Genomic DNA, 21,446 nt, shown 5'->3' with positions numbered 1-21,446 from the left:
GATCCGGGACTCCTTACCAGGCTCCGCACCCTGCCGCCACCGGTTGCCCAGGCGTCCAAGTTTGGGCAGGCTCCCACGAGGTCAAAGGCGGGCAGACCTGGCCGGCGCTGGCTGCTCTTACCTGCGCGTCCCGCGGCTCCTCAGAGGCACTTGCAGAGCTTTGGGGAACTTCCGGGGACTGGGACATCGACAGGCCAGAACCAGGGCTCTCGGCCCGCGCAAAGCCCTGCACCTACGGACCTGGAGCGCAGAGGGCCGGGTCTCGGAACACCCCCGCAAGGATTCCCCCTTTGCGACTCGGCGCTGGGGGGCGGGTCTAAGGCGATCTTGACCCCGCGCACCCAAGCCTACCCTCTCTGGGCGGAGTCACAGGAAAACTTAAGTCTAAGCCCCACCCCCTCAATGGGGGCGGGCTGTAAGGAGACCAGGTTCTTCGCCCCGCCCCTTCGCCCCAAGCCTCCCGTCTCATCCCAACCCTATCTCTTCCGCCGTAGCGTTTCCTCTTTGTTCCTGCTTTGTATTCCACTTTACTTCTTACTTAATTTAATTTTGCTTTAATTTTAAAGATCAAGTTAAAAATATATATTAAAGTAATGCATGACCACCTTTTACAAAATAAAATTTTCTGAATGTTGTTATAATGAAAGCAGCAGGCCCCTCTCTCTCTTGCTTTCCACACACAGCCCTTTATATCAATTCCTTCGTTTAGTTCTTCTGGTGGTCACCCCTTGTTGCTAAAAAAAAATAAGCTTACATAGCGATTTCTTGATTTATCTATTGACTTTCTGCCATGTTAGATGAAGATTTACTCTCTCTCTGTGGCCCTGCCTCCTTTCTCCTGACAAATTTACACCTCTGTTCTCAAGTCCTGCCCTGGTGAGCTCTGAGACCTCAAACCCAGAGTGGCTGAAGGTTTTCTGGGACCTGAAGTTTATAAAATGTGGGGGTCAGGGGGCAGGAAGAGGAAGAAAGGCTGTTTTAGAAAGCCCTACAGAATCAAGGCTTGCAAATGAACATTTTAACAGGGGTGTCCAAACTTTTGGTGTCTGGGCCACACTAGAAGAAGAGTTGTCTTGGGCTACAGATTAAATCACAAACACTAATGAAAACTGATGAGCAAAAAAAATGGTTTAAATAAATTTACAATTTTGTTTTGGACTGCATTCATAGCCATCCTGGGCCGCATGTGGTGTGGGGCCACTGGTTGGACACCTCTCAAAGGGAAGCAATCACAACAAAATCCTGGGGTCTTGGAGATTCAAGTACCTATCCTCCAAGGTCTTCTTAGGTAATTTACTTCCTGAGTTTGTGGTCTGGCTTCCTTTCCCACCCAAACCCCTCCATAAATCTCAGTCCTCTCAGGGGTGGTAGGGTGAAGGTCAAGATTCATCAGGTTCTGCCAATAGGATTTCCAGGTGGAGTGAATTGGAGTGTGCAAAAAACAGAGACGTCAAGGGTTATGTCAAGGTTTCGTGATTGCTTCACACATAATACCCAGGTTTTTCTAGCATTGGTGACAAATTGTTAATACGGAGAGTGTTTTATAGAGCTGGCTCTAATCTCCTGCCTGTTCTGCAGATTCTCACAGTGCTCCCATAAGGTTGTCTGGGCAGGCACACTGCCCCCACTTTTAGGAGGGCCCATCATTGTTCCTCTAGTATCAGCACCGGGAGTGCACAGCTAGCACCCAATACATGCCCAAGTGAAGGTGCTGGTCCCTCCCTCTCCACTCAGACTGAAGAAGCAGTGTCCATGCCCTCTCTGAAACCCCTCCTCTTAGGGAGTTTAGCCTTTCCCCTTCATTTTGTCATCAAAAGTTTGTTGCCACCAGTGTAATGTAAACAGGAGTCCCCAATCTGTAGCACAGAAAAAAGAAAAACTTTATTCAGATGAACAGTTTGCAAACTTAGGCAGGCTCAAGTGGAAAAGGAAAGTGATCTCTGCCTAAACAAAGGAGAGGCTAGATTTTATAGAGAAAGTTTCTGCTCACCTGCACAATTGGTTTATTTTTATGCAAATGAGTAATCCAAATTTGCATAGTCTGACTGGCTCAAATAGCACTATTCTGAGATTGGTCAGCTTCCCACATTCTGATTGGTTGTTATGGGGTCACTCTGATTGGTCAGTATAGATGCAAATGAAGATGTAGCTGCAGAATTGCAATTGGATGAGTCAGGTGTAGGCCCAGGGTTAAAAGATAATTCCAGGAATTCCTTTGTAATGGTTAGCTTAGATGTCAGGAACACATTGCAGAGTGCATGAAAGGCCTCTGTAGCATGGCTGTTAGACTCTGGATTTGTACCCAATAGCCACAAGGAGCCCTTCCTGGCAGATATATTCCTTCCCAAGGTCCACATTTTGCTCTGCTTTCCTTCTCTTCTGCTCTTCCCTTGACTAACTCCTGAGGATCAGGGACTTGGGAGTGACTCCAACTTAGGGTATGATATTTGCCTCGACTAGGTGACCTTAGGAAAAGTCACTTTACCTCTCCAAGATTCATTGTTTTCTCTGAAATTGGAGTTAATAACCTCTACCTCTTGGGGAAGATTGAGTGGCTTAGCATCTATATATACGGGCATAATTATTATTTTTTCATTTTTAAAACTATTTTTAACAACTCAGAAAATTTTAAATATGGGTCAAATTTATTGCTTTTTTTTTTCATTGTCTCTGGATTGTGTATCATCCTCAGGCAATTCTCATTTTGAGATTTTGGAAAATTATCTTTGGATGTTCTCTTAATGATGACTCAGTTTGTCTTCTAGCGGAGTGGGAGGCTCATGAGAAAGATTAAGGACTTCTAAGAATCTGTGTCTAGCTTGTTGGTTCCACAGGCTGAATCAAAATCAAGGGTTAATTCATTCTGTGTCTAGGCCCTGATCCAGGGACGGAGAGGCTGGACACAAGGTTGCTTCTTTTCTTGGATAGTGAAGACTAGCTAAACCTTAGTCTATGAGGAAACCTGGCTTCCTGGGCACAAAATAGTATCTCTTAATTGTAGGAGGTGAAAATAATGGCTACACTTTACCTAATTTAAGTGGGAAAGGGGTAAGTGGATGTGGTTGAGAAATCCATTCTGGAGATACAGCTATCTCCTAATATTTTAGAAGAAGAAATGTCTAGATAAGAATTATGCCCTTTTCTTGAGGGCACAAAGGGCTACTGGATCGTGGGTATAGCGGGAATAGTATGTTTGTACCTCTCCTTTATTGGTAAAATTTATTTCTCCTAAATTCTATCTGCCATTATGTCTCAAGAAAGTGGCCAGGCAATGCTACCTCTTTCCAAGTAAGAAAAAAGGAGGGTTTTACATTGAGGATGCCTCAGTTTGGGTCCCTCAGAAGCAGATCCCAAGACAAGCATTCAAGTAGTTTATTTCAGAGTCCAATAGAGGATGCACTGTTTGACCAGCTGCTACAGCAGATGACTGGAGCTGAATCTGTGGAACAACTAGAAGGGAGTGTAAAGAACGTGCTTCAGAATCATTTCACTCAAAAAAACCAAAAAGGCTATAGGATTGAGGTCGATAAGGGAAAAAAAACTGAAACGGATAGGTTAGCTTGTTTTTTTCCTTTTTTTAAACATTTGACAAATTGTTTCTAGGCAAAAAAGTGTGGTTGCCAAATTAGATCCAGTTAAAACATTATTGTACAGGTTGCTTCTGTGACTTAATAGTGTTCTGATGAAGTTTTAATAGGAGCTCTTTAAGCAAACTGTCTCTGGCCTAGAGGTGTGTCCTGAGTACAGCTGGAAAACTTGCTTTTGGACAATTATGATGGGACTGAGGAGCGGATCAGCTCTGCATTTGAATGAGCCATTGATTTCTGAATACTTACAAAGAAGGCTGGTGAACTTTTAAAATGGTCAAAAGGGCAAACTTTTCAATCACTCCAAGTACTATAGGATGTAGGTGGTACCTTAGGAGCAACAAATAGTACCAATGCCAATAATTTCCTATATGGCTGTTGAAGCAAGACTCCACTAGAGAACTTCTGGCCAAGATGGAGGCGTAAATGGAAATTGTGTACTTTCTTGCACAACCAAATTTAAGGACAACAAAGATTTAGAAACAAAAACACAACCAAAACAGACAGAAAATTGAACTGTACAGAAGTCCAACTATGAACCATTCATCCAGACTGGTAAGAGGGGTGGAGTCGGCAGCCGGTGGAGAGGGGTCATGGCAGGAAAAAGTGGCCAGATTGACCCAGGCACGCAGGGGGCAGTTGGCAGATCCCAGGCGTGGGGTGGCAACGGGCAGACCCAGTGGGGGCTGGCTGACTGTGGTCACAAATTCACGTGCAGATAAAACAGACAAAAAAAAAAAAAAACAAGCAGTGAGACAGACCATGCAAACCAGGGCCCCAGCCACAGGAAATAAAGCCTAAAAGCACTGATTGGAGAAACTTTTGTGGGTTCAGGTGCTGGAAGAGGCTCCCAGCCTCACGGGAGAATTCGTTGGAGAGACCCACAGGGTCCTAGAATGTACATAAGCCCACCCACCCGGGAACCAGCACCAGAAAGGCCCAATTTGTTTGTGGGAAGCAGTAGAGGGGACCAAAATTCGAGAGAGAGCAGAAAAAATGCCATTGCTCCCTCTCTGACCCCGCCCCCACATACAGCGTCACAACCAAGCGACTGGGTCCCCCCACCCTGGTAGATACCAAGTCTCCGCCCCTCATACATAACAGGCGCAACCTGACCAAAACATTATGGCTCGAGCAGAAGAACAGCTCAAAGCTTTAGAGCCAATACTTCTAAGTGACCAAGAGATAGCCAACCTATCAGATGCACAGTTCAGAACACTGGTGATCAGGATGTTCACAGAACTGGTTGATTTTAGTCACAAATTAGATGAAAAAATGAAGGCTACACTAAGTGAAACGAAGCAAAATGCACAGGGAACCAATAGTGATGGAAACAAAACTGGGACTAAAATCAATCGAGTGGACCAGAAAGAAGAAATAAACAACTAAACAAAAAAGAATGAGGAAACAAGAATTAAAAAAAATAAGGAGAGGCTTAGGAACCTCCAGAGTATCTTGAAACATTCCAACATCCGAATTATAGGGGTATCAGAAGGGGAAGAAGAAGAGCAATAAGTGGAAAACTTATTTGAACAAATGATAAAGAAGAACTTCCCCAATCTGGCAAAGGAAATACACTTCCAGGAAGTCCAGGAAGCTCAGAGAGTCCCAAAGAAGTTGGACCCAAGGAGGAACACACCAAGGTACATCATCATTACATTAGCCAAGATTAAAATGAAGGAGAGATCCTAGAGGCAGCAAGAGATAAGGGGACTGTCACCTATAAAGTAGTTCCCATCAGACTGTCAGCGGATTTCTCAAAAGACACCTTCCAGGCAAGAAGGGGCTGGAAAGAAGTATTCCAAGTCGTGAAACCCAAAGACCTACATTCAAGATTGCTCTATCCAGCAAAGCTTTCATTTAGAATGGAAGGGCAGGTAAAGTGCTTCTCAGATAAGGTCAGTTTCAAGGAGTTCATCATCACCAAGGCCTTGAAACATTAAAGAGACTTATCTAAGAAAAAGAAGATAAAAAATATGAACAGGGAAAGGACGGCAAACTCACAGTTATAAACAACACCTAAAACAAAAGCAAACTAAGCAAACAGCTAGATCAAGAGTGGAACCACAGAAATGGAGATCATAAGGAGGGTTAGCAACAGGGGAGTGGGAGGAGGAGAAGGGGGGAGAAGTTACAGAGAATAAGTAGCACAGACAGCAGGTAGAAAATAGACAGGGGTGAGGGCAAGAATAGTATGGAAAATATAGAAGCTAAAAAACTTTGTGACACATGGACATAAACTAAAAGGGAGGAATTGGGGGGAAGGGGTGTGCAGGGTGGAGGAGAATGAAGGGGGGGAAATGGGACAACTATAATGGCATAATCAATAAAAAATATATTTTTAAAAAGACTCCACTAGAAAGCTACCATTTTTGCTAACATGGCTTTAATGACAGAACTTACTATTGAATTAAAGGGTTTTTTAAAAAATATGGATCATTTCACAATACTACCCCTCTCATAAGTCCTCAGTGGCTTCCACTACAAATAAGATAAAATACCCAGTTTTCCCTCGTGGCATCCAAGCCCCCTCTACACCCCTCTAACCTGGTCTCCTGAGCATGATCATTCCTCACCTCCAATTTTCCTTGGCGTGGTTGCTGTCCCTTGAACACACGGAGACTTTCTGTACCCCAGAGCCACTGCCTTGCTGTTCTTGCTGACTGAGATGGTACACTCTCCCACTCCCAAGGTTAACTTGCCCAATCCATTAGCTTTCTAATAGACCACCCTACCTATAAAACAAACAACAAGCCCTCCCATACCACTCTGTTTATAGTACTCATTATCTGTCATTGACACATATTTTATTCATTATTTATCTCCCTCACTTAAGTATAAGTTTCAAAAAGGCTAAGTCTCTAAATATTTTGTTCCTTGATATATAGCCACATTTAGAACAGGGCCTGCCACCTAATAAGTACGTATTCAATAGATATTTGTTGAATGAAGGAAGGAAGGAAGGAATGGAGCCAATGAAATAATGTAAACAAAATCAGTAAGTATGCAGTTCAAAATGAATCTGGAACGCAGACCCAAAACTAATTTAGATTGGATTTTTCTCAAATTTGGAAGACGTGTCAGAGTAGAGAGAGAAAAAATAACATAAAATAAAGTTGTTGAGCTGTATTATATAACATGATTCATAATTACAGGTGAGTATTTTACTGAGAACTTTTACTACTTTATATTTGACCCAATGTCTGTGTTAAATATTTAAGCAAAGGTTAGCTCGAAAGGCTACATACTCATTTAAAAGTAGTAAGAAGAAAAGTTTCCCCTGGTCATTTTAATAATTCAGCATGGTGTTCTATAGCTTTCATTGGCATCTGAGGGTCCAAGATGGTAACTGCTTACCTGAAAATAGAGTCCTTGATGAAATATTTAAGATCTCACTCATTTTCATTTTCTGCATATTTTTATTCCTGCTTCCCACATTTTTTTTACCTATTCTTTAGCTGCACAATTCACACACTGAAGTTAATAGAAATGTTTCATGGATTATTAAATGCAGCTAAGCAATGAGCTTTTGCTAGAACATAAGGCCAAACTGGGGCCACTTTGCTGTTCTAACATAGTAATTTTTCCTTAATGGTATGGACTATGAATTTACGGAGGCCTCTGCTCTGTATTCTGAAGTTGTAATGGGCAGGTGCATGTCTACTGCAGAAGAGGCTTTAAAGTGGGAAACAAAGACTCCCTAAAAGCAGGTTTTATCCTGGTTCAGTTAAGCAGTCTTATAATCAAGAACAGTTGAAATCATAGACTTGATGAGTGGACCTTTGAAATTATGCCAAGAAGACCCTGAATAGTGCTTATTTGCTAATAAAAACAGTGCACTCTGGTGCCAGCAGTGGTAGAGTGGATTTTGGTTAGTGTCTGCCTACACTTAATTGTCTGAGGAATGTTCCCGTGGCAGCTCTCCAATACTGTAAATTATCTTTCTTAATGGAGCTTTTATATTCTACCCCTGCTGCTAAAACTGTAATCCAGGCTTTGATGTCCACCTGGGTCTGCTTGGTACAAAAAAGGCCTTCTAAGGAGGTCAGATTCACAATACACTGTTCACAATGGAAAGCACTTTAGGACTAACCCACCATTTTTTGATGAGGAGAGAGAATCCAAAGAGTTTAGATGATTTTCTCAAGATCACAGGTAGCTTGTCAGAGATGGGGTTGGAGTATCAGTCAGGATTTTTTTGTTGTTGCTGTTGTTACAAACAATGGAAATAGTCTCTGCTGAGTAGAAGTGCTTTAATTGGTAGGATTGGGTCTTCAGAATTTACAGGAAGGTTGGAGATCCAGGCTTAGGATGGGGTGGGAAAAAACCAGTTCTGAAAAGCTAGAAAGTGGAAGCCCCAGGAATGATTTCTGAGCAGAAATGGTCTAGTCAAAATGCTGCTACAGGGATAGATAATTGAATTCTAGCTACTGCTTCTGTATTATTTCACTCATTTGTGAGTGAAAGTCCTGGGAGAGACTCTGATTGGCCAAGATTAGGACACACTCCCCTGGCTGCCCTGGGGAAAGTGTTGGCAAACTTTTTTGACTTTGGATGTTGAAGGGAAGGTCCCTGAATTTACTTTTCCCACTAAAACTTTCACACCAAATCCCCAAAAGGACTCCCAAAAATATGCTGTTAGGAGAAAGGCAGGGATGCAGGGATGCAGGGAAGCCAGGGTACAATGAAGCTCAAATTTAGTTGAAGTGGCCATAAGAAGCAAGTGGGAGTTTGGAATTACTAAGAAGGTTTCATTTTCCAAACATGAAGCTCCCAGTCCCTCTCCTTCCTTCTGTTTTGGAATGTGGATATGATCCTGGAGGCCAAGCAGCCATCTTGAGTTTATGAGGTGGCACGAGTGAACTACAAAGTTACTTGCTACAAACGGTCAACTGGATAATTAAGAGTCTGATATGCTAAATATACCACAGAACTGCAATATTGGCTCTGGTCTGCCTGCCTGCAGACTTCTCATTTTGTAAGAAAATTAAAAACTTATTTGGCCAGGCCACTATAGTTGCATATGAGTAATCATGCAGCCTAATAATATGATAATACAAATTGGTCCTAGAATTCTGGTGTCTTGATTTCCTGTGAGGCACCATTTCTGTTCCACTGACAAAGACATGATTTCTTGCCTTCAGGGAGCTTATGGCTGAATTGAGGTTAAAATAATGCTCTTAAGCAAGTAGAGAGCAATAACTTGTGATGTAGATGCATTCTAAAAAGTGCTGAACAGAGGACAGGGGCAAGGGCAGAGTTCAAAGGCCAGTCCTTTTATCTGGGCTCTCGCCCCCTCCTTCTGCCTCTGAGTTCTGTCATAATCCTTCTCTGCATCTTCACCTTTTCCCTTCTCCTTCCTCCAAGCTTATAAAGAGGCCCAGGTCTATCCTCTCCTATAAGAATCCTCCTTTAGCCCTTGAGCTCTCTGAAAACCAATTTTTTGCCTTTTCTTCTTTTTAAAAAAAAAAGTAAAAAAATTCCTCACCCAAGGACTTGTTTATTGATTTTAGAGAGATGGGAAGGGAGAGAGAAAGGAAGAGAAACATCGATGTGAGAAACATTAATCAGTTACCTCATATGCATCCTGACCAGGCACCAAACCTGCAACCTAGGCATGTGTCCTCACTTGCAATGGAACCCTGTGACCTTCCAGTTAATAGGATGACACTCCTGCCAATTGAGCCATACCAACCAGAGCATCTTCTCTTCTTACCCAGACTTCTCAAAGGAGTGGTCTGTTCACACCTTTCCTCCCAATTCATCCTCAACCCAGAGCACCTAGCTTCTATCCCTACCTCCACATACATACTGCTCTGCCGATTGCTAATTCCTATGGGGGCATCTTTGTCCTCATTGGACTGGTCCTGTGTGCCACCTTTGATAATGTTGGCCACAGCCTTTGTAGAAATTTCTCCCTCCTTGGCCCTGTGGCTCCAAATTCTCCTCATTCCCTTCTTACCTCTTGGAGTGTGCATACTGTCTTGCTGGGCCTATTAATCAAGACATCAGACCATACCCTAGCTAATGGGAAGACATTGTACCTCTCTTTAGAACCTAAATTGTGAGCAGGGAAACTCAGACACTAAAAATGGTGATGCCCAGGTAGGATTGTTGAAGAGCTCCTGGCACACAGAGCCCCAGGACTGCCAGGTTTCTGTCTGTCTGTCCCCTGCCTGGTTCTTCAGCTCCCTAGTGGTCTCCCTGAAAATTTTCTCTTTCATATTAGCCAGAGTTTGTTTCTGTTGCTGTGGCCCCCAAAAACCTGAGAGATACTTTGGGCTATGCTCAGATCTCTAAACACATGTATGCAGAGCAGGCCATGGGCCCTGGTTTATATCTGCATCCTCAGGGGGGGCTCATTCTTCAAGGCTCAGATCAACTATCACCTCTTCCATGCAGCCTTCCCTGATGCATATTCTTGCAGTCGAACATGTTGGTGTTTCCACTTGACTGCCTTGGCACGGTCAAGGTTCCTTAGGGTCTGCAGCACTCAGTGGTCTCTCAGAGTTACCTCTATTGCTCACAGGGTAGTCTGTCCAGGTCCAGTCTGCCTGACTCATCTGGAATGCAGGGCTATATCTTGGTCCTCTCCACTAACCTATCATCTCCTAAAAGATGCTGCCCTTCCTTAGGTGAGACTTTAGAAAGAGAGGATAGAACTCCTTACAGCAAAGTCAGCTCTGGTCTTTGATCTCTCCTGTGAGAAGGAGCTGCTCCATTTCAGTGTGAGAAGAGCCCATTCATTTTTTCACCCCTCCTGTGTTTCCTCCTGCCTTTCTGTGCCTGTTCGGTTCTCCATGAAGCACACAGACACTGAGATGGAAATAAAGGTACAAAAGGTTTATGGGGGAGAGAGGGGCGGAAGCAGGAATGGACAGGGGCAGCTGACAGACCATAATGTACACTGACGGTCTGTCATCCGTGGCCTTTCAGAGATGATATTATCCACTAGAGGACCCCTGTGTTGGACAGAAATGGCCAGGCCCCTGTACCCCACTTTGCTTAGTCATTGACTTGGGTTTTCCCTGAGAATAGCTTGACCTTGGCTAAAAAACTGGGGCAGACCCTGCAGAAGTTAGCAGCTGGAGGCTGTCAGGAAGTCATGACCCTTCCACGTGGGAGGCAAGCACTTTCTGGAGGCAGATCTGAGCAGTGCATATCCGAGTACACCACACCTTCTACCAACCAGTATTTATCTACAGGAGCTCATGGAGTGGCCTAGGTCCCCACACGGCTCGTAGCTCTGTGTCAGATTTTCTGCCAGGAGTGCAGAGGTTAGGGCTATATCTGCAGCAAGGGAGAGGTTTTCTCCATATCCCAGATCCTAAAATAATATCCAGAACAGGAAACTTCACCACTGAGTTTTTTTTGCATGCCAGTAGCAAAAGCTCAGCTGCGAGTCTTGGGTCTGTGTCCTTCCCTCTCCAGCTGGCTCTGCCCTGTCCCCTTGCCCACACCTCTGCATGCTGCTCAGGCTGCTAGTGTCTGGGACAGTGTTGCACTCGGAGGTCTTATTGGCTGAATGAGCCAAGGAATGAATGAATTATGAAATGAGTGAAAGAAAAAATGATGGCCCAGATGAAAGACTGCAAGAATGAGGAAATGGCCTAAGAAAAGAACAAATTGTATAAAGATACTTCAGCAACAGAACTACCAGCTGAGGCATGAGATGAGCTGTAGGCATGAAATGACTACATCCACCTTCCAGGGATTCTTCAAAGAATGGCTTGATTGCATCATGCAGACGCAGAATCAGTATCTGCTTTCTCTGCTGCCTGTTTCCTAGTGATGACAGCTATTCTTTTTACTTTGAGCCTTCAGCTTTTTGGTGAAGTTGCCATTCTTCCCTCCAAGGCAGCTTTGCTAAAGGCAAGTGGGGCACAGGCTGTCTGTGAAGCCTGGGTGGCTCTGTGGATCTCAGACCAAAGGTGGTAATTGACTGCACCACCCCAGCCTTCCTTCCACTGCCTTTATTGCTTCAGGCTTTAGTCAAATGGCATCTGAGCCTTGAGCCTCCAGTTGGGCTGCAGTTGGTCAGAGCTCAGGGCCCTTCGGGGAGAGGACAGAAGGCTGACTTTCTTCCACGTGGTCCTCTGATGACTGACAGTTATGCACTAATTGGCCTGCCTCTCCTTGGGTAGTTCCAGAGCTTATAATTGAGACCGATTCTGACAGCCTGCCCTATCAAGAGAGTGTGCTGCAGAAATACACCCTAGAGGAGGTCATAGTTTTCCCACAGTCATTTTCAGAAAGGACAAGTGAAACTTCACACTGGAAAATGCTGTCGTCAAGACTCTCCTTCTTTCCCTTTCAACAGAATGAAGTATGAAACAAATTAGTAACTGCTTATATATTTGCAGTCTTGCGTATGTTGAATCAGTCAGCTTAGGCTAAGTCACGCTGTGGTAACAAACAACCCCTGCATCTCTGTAGCTTACAAAAACAAAGATCTATTCTTTTGCTCAGGACATATGTCCATCATAGGTCAACTATAGCTCTGCCCACTCCATGTTTACTCAGTGACCATCATAGGGATGCTGCTTAATGGCAGAGGAGAGACTGACATGGAGAACCATACACTAGCTCTTAGGACTTATATGCAGAGGTGACGTGTCCTTTCATTCATGGTTTGTTAACTTAAGCAAGTCATATGCCAGTTCCAAGTTCATAGTCTCAAAATGTATAGTCCTCCCACAGGTTACAGGCCTGATGTCAGTGAGATAGGAAGGTAGAATTCTCCCACAGGGAAGGCTAATATTGTGAATCAGACAGTACAGAACTTCTTGCATTTACAAAGAGGAGCCCATCGAGGCAGTTTGGATAATCTGGCAAGCTCAAGTGTGTAAAATGCTCTGTATCTGCAAGTAAAGTAGAGGCTGGGCCTCTGCAAGCAGCCTGATTTTAGTGGCTGAGTTCTAATTTGCTATCCCCCTCTGCTTGTGTGATGTTGAGCAAATTTCCTAACCTTTCTGAACCTCTAAATGAACATAGTGTCTACCTATGAAGGCTATGCTGAAGATTAAATCAGAGATCTGGCAGGTGCGTAGTACTTTAGAGATTTTAATATGGTAAAGTAGTTCACGCTTGCCTTGAACACTGGACTATTCAGAAAAATAGAAAAAAAATAAATAACACTAAAACATTTCTTGCCACCCAAAGACAGCCAGTGTTACAATTTTGGCACACTTTCGTCAGGAGATGAAAGCATGCTATTTTTAAAGCTGCAGCTGTTTCCACATTCAGGCCAAAGGACAGGGAAGACATTTGCTGGGGAAGACACCTGAACGGGCTTATTGGCTCCCCTCCCTTGCTCTCTCTGGTGAGTCTGGGTAGGAAACATTGAAAGATGGGTTTGAAGAGTTTTCCGGATTTTCTGCATGCTAATCAAACAAAAGTTTTTTAATCTTCTGCTGAAAGCAGAGTGGAAGGGAGGTTCCACTGTTGGAGCTTTGGAAATGGGAAAAGAAAGGGTGTGAACACAGTGGGAAGCTTAAGAGTTGATCTGGGATAGAGGTACATACACATAAGGAGAAAGCGAGGGATACTTAGGGAGAGAGAAAGACAAGGAGGGATGAAGCGGAGAGCGGGGACACAGGAAGAGATAGAGAGGGACATGCAGACCGGAGCCAGAGAGGATCAGGAACACACACACACACACACACACACACACACACACACACACACACACGCAGAATGCGAAGCTCAGTGACACCAGCTGCCCTCTCAGTGATGAGGAGCCAGGCCAATTTTGCTTAGGTACAGATGTGCAATGACCCTCAGGCACTGAAGCCTGATTTCTAGCTCTCAGTACTTTCCTGCTCTCAGCTGCAGCGACCCTTCACCCCCAACTATCCTCAGACCTTTAGGATCAAAGTCTGTTTCACAAAACAGCCTGATGTTGCTGGTGCCCAGGGGAATGCTGGGGGGTCCTTGTCCTGAAAGGGATAAAGTGGAACAGTGCTGAGATCTCCTGAGGGGACTGTAACTGAGCCGAAAGGAGGGTCTGGAATAAGAGGTGAAGGGCAACCCTTAGAAAAATGAAATCCCCTTTTTTCAAGGAATCCTTGAAATCTCAAGGAAGAGGCTTTGTATTCCTGCATTTCTGTGAGACTGAAGATTGAGTTATATTTGGGTATTAAAAAATCTGCTCATGGATGTATATGAAATATCAAATATAGTCAAATATAGTGATAGTTATATATAACAAGCATGTATGTCACATATGTTATATATAACATGTATACACATCATGTATATGTTATGTATAGGTGTATGTGTGTGTGTATAAAACATAGTTGATCTCATACTGTCCACATATTGCATATGCTGATTTTTCTCCCAAGCATCATTTTTGAAGATTCTCCCACATCATGAAAAACTCTCCATAAACATCATTTTAGGGCACGTGCTTTTAAACAGCCATTGTGTTTCCCTCCCTCTGCTCCCCCTTCCCGGCCTCCTGCCTGCTCCTGCCGCCCACTTGCTTTGTTTTATCAATTCGTCTTGGCTGAGCTGGAGGAGGGGCCTCTGACACGGTCCTTGGTGGGCTCAATTATGGAAAACATGGCCTGAGTCCCGAGATAAGTGACGGCCGTGTCTCTCCCGCCCGTTCTGGGAGCCATCAAGAGGATACTTCCAGAGCACTTCTGTTACTGGCCACTGTGGTTAACAAAAAGATGAAACTGCAGCCTATGAGCACAACATGTAGGCAGCACCATAATTAGCCCTTTGGAAGGTGAAGGATTCACTTTAAAATAAAAGAAAATAGTTTTACTCCCACAACAAAATGGCTGCAATTTTCCAACTAATGCCGAACCTGCAGTGTTTCTCTAATTATGTCCCCTAGGTCTTCCATGAACTGTAATTTCTTCCTTTCTTTCTCTCTCTTTTGCCTCTTTCTTTTTTACTCCTAAGTAAATTTCTTTTGGTACAAAGAAGGCTAAAAAATATTATTTGCAAGCAGGAGGAAAAAGGCTCTTTCAGGATAAACACATTTTATTTTGCAAAGTAGAAAATAAAAGGCCAAATAATTAAGTTCTTATTGTAGTAGATCTGTTCTGTCTAAAATTCAGCTAAACCTGTGCAGGTGAGACTTGTTCTTTCTTCATGAAAGGGCAGGTGCCCCACACGAGGAAAGGTGGATGTGACTGATGGCTGTGGTGAATCCAGGCAGGATGAGGGGGGTGGGGTCAAACACCCTGGGCTCTGCCTTGAGATTATCGCCTCACCTCTCTGTGCCTCAGTTTCCTCATCTGTAAAATGCATAAAAATTCCTGCCTCGCCGGCCTGCTGTGAACACATGACAGCGCCTAGCACAGTGCTTAAGTCATGGTCAGGGATCAACAATTCTAATTATTACTTTGACCCCGGGGTCATTGATTGAATGAACTTGTAACACGGACAGGGGGAGCCTGAGCTGACAATAACTCATCGGCTTCAAGAGACTTATGACTCCAGGAGCCTAGAAGGTGGCCAAAGTGAGAATCTTTGAATTTTCTCTATGCAGCACTTTGAGGAGTTTTGCAGGAAACGGTCTTGAAAGACAGGCACTGTCATCCTGTTTTACACTTGAGGAGACAGAGACTCGGCAACTCACCCAAGGCCACTTAACATCCCTCTCTGACCCCGGAGCCTATGCTTACTCTCCTCCCCTTTGCTCAGAGCCTGTTCTGATTCTACTGTGCTCTGCTTTTTCACCCGCCAAATGGACATGCTGCTCGTCAAAGCGGTCAAGGGCTGGCCTTTGTTATCAACAGACCTGTATTCAAGCTCCAGACCACTCATCTCCTAGCTGTGTGACTTTAGGCAGGAAACTTAACATCTCTGAGCTCTGTCTGTAAAATAGAAGCCTGATAGAAGCTGTCTTATAGATACTGTAACATAAACAAGAGTGTTTGGAAAGCAAGTGTGTGCAGTACCTGGCACCTTATAAGCATCCAGTAAAATCATAGCTTTAATGATCTCTTCTCCTATGTTGTTTGTTGTAAAGATCCATTGAGGTCACAGATACGAATGTCTTTAGAACCTGGGAAGACTAGATCCACACATTTTAATTTCACTAACTTCCATACCCCTCCTGGTAATAATGGCCATGGGGCCCTTGTCTCCCGGTGTGAGAAATCCATCCCTGTACCTCTTAATGCTCTCAGCTCTGAGCTGTCCCCTGAACCAAGGGGACTGGCACCACATGAAAATGCTTGCAGGAGGCTCGCAGCCAGTGCAGAGGCTTGAGCACCAAGCCCCCTTCCTGCCTAGTTTCACTGCAGATCCCAGTTGAACAGGGTCCCCAGTCCCTTCACACAGGCAGCACTGAGTTCTGTCAGGGGCAGGGGGAGGCAGAGGGGCTGGTCTGTGATTAAAAATTCACTGTGATTACCAGCCAACAAATTGTGCCCTCTGGGAAAACTAAAAATTGACTGCAGTGTCAATTTACTGTCCAAGCCCTGAATTTGTGCCGTGACCTGGGGGTAGAGAAATCAGAGTCTTCGTGGGATCTCAGAGTCAGGTGGGGGGTGGAAGGTTAGACCAGGTAAGGTTGGGTTGCAGGGAGGTGTAAAACAGACCTGGGAGAGCCAGGGTTGCCCTCCTTCTCTTCCTCCCTCCCTTCTGACAAATAATTCTTGAATCTGAATTGAACCAGGTTGTGGTCTAGGCTCTGAGCTAAAGAATGAATCTGACCCGGCTCTGGCCTCAAGAGGTACAGAGAAGTAAAAGACAATGACATTCATTGATCAGCCACAACAGAGATGAGCACAGGTGCCACGGGAGCTCAGAGGGGAGCTCGGCCTTGGCGGTAGCGTGGGGGGTAGGGGGAATGTGTAGGGAAGCCTTCTGGAAGAAGTGGCACCTGAGCTGAGATTTGAGGAGTGTTGGACAGACAGGGGTGTGGGACTTAGAACTAAGACTAGGCCATGGTCCAGTGACACTTGGGGGACACAGATAATTTGGCCGGGGTGGGGACTGGAGTATTAGAGTGGGGAGAGCAAGAATGGAAAAGGGAGGCAGGCTGGGCTGGGGCTGGGGCTGGGGCTGGGGCTGGGCAGGAAGCATCCTGTAAGCCCGGCCTTGGTGAGAAGAGTGAGTTAGGCCCAGGGCATGTCTGATGGTGTCATATTCCAGTTCTGCCATTTAGCAGCTTTATAGCTGTGGCCAGTTTCTCCTCTATGAGACAGGGATTCCCACACCTCCTTCACAGGGTAAACCTCCATGCCAGCGTCTGGCCCAGTTGAGCACTCAGCTAATAACACCTTGATCTTTCCCCCAAGTGTGAGAATTAGAGAGAACGTGGGGTAGGAAAGCAGACAGGCCAAGTCCCCCTTTCCTCCCTGGTAGAATCATCTACTGCCAAGCCCTTCAAAACTCATACTAGAGCTGGGACCATAGAATCTGTAGCCCCTCACGGGTCTCCAGATAAGCAGCATGGGTTCTGCTGGAAGGTGTCATAGGAAGATACAGGTGGAGAGTACATCTCACATCTTATTAAACTTTTGAAAATATCCTTTTTAAAAAAAATTCTTCATCAGCTGTCTCTCTTCCCCCTCACATACACTTTCTTTAAATCCCCACTTTACAGCCTCTTTCCCCTACCCCAGGGACACCACATTGCACCGCTCCAGGGTGCATCCTTCACATATGTCTGGTGTCCTCTGTTCCCTGTGAGGCCACAGGTGGTGGCCCTCTTCAAAAACCCAATAGGGCACACTGCCCTCCACAAACCAGAGCCGTGTCAGAACACATTTCTTGCCCCAAACCATGGCCCTCCATCATCCCACCACACCCACTTCTGGAAAGTGGCCATTCACTGCTGGGACTGCTCACCCAGGGGAGTATAGCGCTCGCGAAGGAATGGAGTGCTGTGAGGCAGGGATCGTCTCCATTCCACGTGTGGGCAAACTGGGGCTCTGAGAGGCAAGTTCAACCACCAAGTTCACACAGCTGCCTAGAGGCACAGCTGTCAATCCCTATTCTGTAAGCCTGCTCTCTGAACCATTGCACGACATTTACTTATTTCTTCTATTTGCATTATGGAAAGGAGAGACTGTGCTCTATATTTCCATTCCTTTAAGATTTATCACAATGCTGTGCACCTACTAGAGACTGAATGTATGAATTCGTGGCAACAAAGGTCAAAAACCTTTAGTTTAGATCATTAATGGCACAATAACAGGCCGCATTGCTGTTTCACATGAGGCAGTTAATGCAGTGATTTTAGTTTGAAGACTAGGGCACCCGATGACCTGTGTTCCAAGTCTAGTTCCATCACTGGCTGTGAGAACCTGAGCAAGTTGTTAACCTGCCTGTGCGTCACTCTCCATATCTGTGATCTTGAGATGATCAGTTGATATGATTGTTGTGATTAAATAATTCCATGGGTTTGAACATTTAGACTAGAGCTTGCCTTTTAGTAAGTGTCATATGAGTTTAGGTTGTTTTTATGGCTAAAAATATTAGGTGCTCACTCTCTCTCCAGCTGGGCCATTCTGGAGAAGGATATTAAAGGGATGGTAGCTACATTTTATTCATTCAAGAGGTTTTGAGGCCGGGGCAAAGGTTTTTGAGTATATTTTAACAACTGCTAAATTGTTAAAAAAAGAATTTATCAGCAGGTCAAACATTTCCAGTCTTGGCCCAGGTACAGATTTGAGTGTAACTGTGGTTTAAATCACAGGCCCTGGCTGCCCTGGGAAGCACAGGTGTCCTCAGTGCCTGGCCCCTGGGCCCGTGCTAATTCGCAGGACTGCATTCAAGTCAACAAAATAGAACAAGTGAAAGAAATGGGCATGGCAGAGAAATTCCAGACATTTTTCCCCTTCCTCTGTGTCTAATGGAAGAATAGACTCCCTTAAAGGAGTCAATGAACGTAGCCATCATTGCTTTAGGAGAATCACTAACACTAAAAAATAGATTCCACATCCTGGAGCCAGGACAATTCCATTGACAAACTCAAGCTCCATCAGGAAAGCAGTCTTGACATCTAAAGCAGTGGCTGGAATTATTAAATAAAGAGACCCGTTTATGAAACAATATATTGCCTATCAAATCATATGCTCAGCTTCTATGAAATACTGAAAAAGATATTTCCCCTGTGTCTCCATTCCCCCCCTTCCACAATACTGTTTCATGGCTGGGTAGAGGCAATTGGACCCCTTCTCTTGCTGGAGGGCACGTCCACCCAGCCGGTCCCCTGCCTCTGGTACAAAAGTAGCCAAAATAATTGCAATAGGTAAGAACAGTTTCTCTCCTCCCCTCTTTACACCTGTAGCATTCATTCCATGCCAACCCCACTGGGCGTCTGAGCCCAGCCAGGCACAGAGCCCTGCCCAGGAGAGCACCCTGTAGGACAGTGTGTCCAGTTCACCACAAAATTATGCACCTTTTTTTCTGTTTGTGACGCTGCTCAAATTCATAAATCCAGACCAAGAAAGGCAAGGTGGAAATTCTGTAGGAGGGAGCAGGGACTTTCCTGCCATAGACAGAGAAGTCAAGACATACACGTTTGCTAATACCTGCTTCCCTAGCAGCACATCTCAGCCCCATTTCCAACTGGGCAGCTCCGCGGCCTTAATGGGCTGTAAGGGCGTTCATTTTTGTTAATTTTGCAGCCGGCAGTTTCTCCTCTTGTTTAAGTGGTCTGCAGACGGTGATTTGTGAGTTCTCATTGGAAGGGAAAAGGCGTAGCCCTGCACTCCGCGGCTTTCATAAATCACATTTTCAGGTGGCTTTAGCATGCCGGAACATTTCTGAGCACAAGGCCCGGCATGAATAATCCCAAGGATGTGGCACTGTGTCAGCAGCAGCACTTGAAAGCACTTCTGCAATCCCATCTGTGATTCACCGAATATTCGTGCTGAGGCTCAGACAAAGGTGAATTAGTTCCAGACAAAAACCCATTGCTGCTCTATTGAATAGTCAATTATCAAACACACAATGGAACCTGTGGTTAGCAGGGCATGCTGAAGTGTGCCGTGCTTGCACGGTTTCGAAAAGGAAAGGAAGACTGGCTTGTAGTTTTGAAAAATGAAACTATTCAGTGATATTTCAGGTAATCTTGGAAACACATATCTTTTCTTAGAGGTGAACGTGGGATTCCTGTTCATTGGTCACATTTTCTTCTATTTCTCCCTTTGGTTAGGTCTTGTGGGAGCCCACTCTTGAAACTCAACAGCCAGCAGTTCTGGAGGGGATGAAGAGAGGTGGATTGTCCAAAGTGGTACACCATCGAACAGTCTTGATACTTTTGATTTGTTTGGCCTTTATCCAGCTTATGTGTGGATATGGATGTGTGTGTGTGTTTTGAAATGCACAGAGCTTCGATCGAAACAGCACGTTGTGTAGTTTGCCTTCCTACCCTGTATCCTGGTCTCAAACTCTCAATGCAATGCAAAGCACCCTCTGCAGGCTGTTCTTATCTCCGATCTAGGCTGGCTTCCTCACCGCCTCAGGTCATCCTGGGACAGGCAAGGCTACTCTGTGGTTTGGATTTGGAGCACTGTCCCTGTAGCCCTCGTGCAGCGGTTAAGGTCAAGGCCAGGCACAGGTGTTCCCTTTAACGCTGTCAAGAATCAGTGGGTTCCGGTTGCTCTAGGTTGTTATAAGCTATGTGCCTTGAGCAAATCACTTCCCCTCTCTGTTTTTGCTCGTGTATAAAATGGGTGATACATATATACATACATATACATATACATATATACATATACATATACATATACATATATACATACACACACACAGTATATATATATATATACTGACCCATGTTCCGGCGCTTGAGGATAGAACCGGCGGACTGGAAACCATGGGCACCGAAGACATGACGCCAATGTGCTCCCTCCGTACGTTACGGGGATCGGGACTGCATGCCCGGCCCCCACCACGAAGAGGAGGGTATATTTTTTTAAGTGATGATAAAACATCTTTGTTCACACACATTGAAATCAGATGCCAACTTTTGGATGCATGTATGGTTTACTGAATAGTGCGAACTTGCTTAAGGCATAGACATGAGATCATTTTATCTTTCTCTAATCATTGCCTTCAGAGTCCGTAACTCTTCTGTCACTGTCAGTTATTTGAACTTGACTTCAGTTCAGAGTTTCAGTCTGAAACCCTTTTAGATCACCTGTTCTCTCCACTCACCGCCACCCTCCCCCCTCCGACCCCTGCCCCACAGTATTTCACCCATGCACTAAGGTCTAGATGTCTGTGTCTGGCCAAGAGTCAGATGTTGAAATCCTAACTTTCAAGGGTGATGACATTAGTGTGGGGGCCGTTGGCAGGTGCTTAACGTCATGAACAAAATCGGTGCCTTGGAACAGAGACCCACAGAGCTAGCTCTCCCCTTCCACTGGATGTGGAAAGACAATGAGGAGTCTGCAACCCAGAGGAGGGCACCCACCGTGCTTCACCCTGATCTTAAACGTCTAGCCCCCAGATCTGTGACAAATAAATTGCTCTTGTATATAAGTCACCCAATCTGTTGTAATTGGTTATAGCAGCCAGCATGAACTAAGACACCATGACTGTGGGGGATGCAGGTTGTATGGCTTGCTCTCCTGCCTGGCACCTTAGGGTTGAGGGTGTGGGGTTTGCTCTTCAGACATGTGCTCCCCTCCATCTCTCAAGTTCAGGGCTGAGGGTAAGGAGGAGGGTAAGAGGGAACAGAGTCTTTCCTCACCCCTGATAACTGGTGATGGAGGAAGGTAGGTGCTGCTGGCCTCACTGGGATTTGGTGCAGTCTTGACCTCAGTGGGAGGCTGACGTGGTGGTTCCCGCATTGATGGTGTCCATGGGCTTTGGGGGAAGTGTTCAGCTTTCCCCTAGCTGAGGACTTCTCCAGAAAGAGATAGCCAGCATTTT

At 45.1% G+C, this 21,446-nt stretch overlaps 1 protein-coding gene and 1 pseudogene across 5 annotated transcripts in view; both read right to left on the bottom strand.

Moving 5' to 3' along the window:
* Positions 1-347, bottom strand: part of NMNAT3 (nicotinamide nucleotide adenylyltransferase 3) — a 98,325-nt gene extending 97,978 nt beyond the window's left edge. For all 5 annotated transcript variants that reach the window (XM_037139402.2, XM_037139406.2, XM_037139403.2 and 2 more), the window contains exon 1: positions 122-347. The gene's annotated coding sequence lies outside the window, so the exon portion shown is untranslated. The remainder of the gene's footprint in view (positions 1-121) is intronic.
* Positions 348-20,342: 19,995 nt separating this feature from the next.
* Positions 20,343-20,474, bottom strand: LOC119044884 (uncharacterized; annotated as a pseudogene).
* Between the last annotated feature and the right edge of the window lie 972 nt (positions 20,475-21,446).

Source organism: Artibeus jamaicensis, unplaced genomic scaffold (assembly GCF_021234435.1).
Source record: "Artibeus jamaicensis isolate MK-2021 breed Jamaican fruit bat unplaced genomic scaffold, CSHL_Jam_final contig_519, whole genome shotgun sequence".
Taxonomy (NCBI): Eukaryota; Metazoa; Chordata; class Mammalia; order Chiroptera; family Phyllostomidae; genus Artibeus; species Artibeus jamaicensis.
This window is presented reverse-complemented; position numbering and strand designations above follow the sequence as displayed.